This window comes from Etheostoma spectabile, unplaced genomic scaffold (genome assembly GCF_008692095.1).
Source record: "Etheostoma spectabile isolate EspeVRDwgs_2016 unplaced genomic scaffold, UIUC_Espe_1.0 scaffold121, whole genome shotgun sequence".
Lineage (NCBI taxonomy): Eukaryota > Metazoa > Chordata > Actinopteri > Perciformes > Percidae > Etheostoma > Etheostoma spectabile.
This window is the reverse complement of record NW_022605571.1, coordinates 267,816-268,045: the sequence shown is the minus strand read 5'-3', so window position 1 is coordinate 268,045 and position 230 is coordinate 267,816.

Sequence of the window (230 nt, the reverse complement as noted above, 5' to 3'; positions counted from 1 at the left end):
AGAATGATGGCAGTAGACACTGGGTCAGGATGGAGATGATTTGGAGAGATAGGCGTATCTTCACTGATGATAGTCAGGAATCCAACAGATACCTGGGCCCAGGCCTCCTCACTGTCAGAATCCTGTATCCAACCAAACACAAACATTACATCAGGTAAATGTTGATCGGCATTATCAATTTTCATCAAGCCATCTGTCAAGTCAACACTTCCCTCCAGCCTATTAGGTTT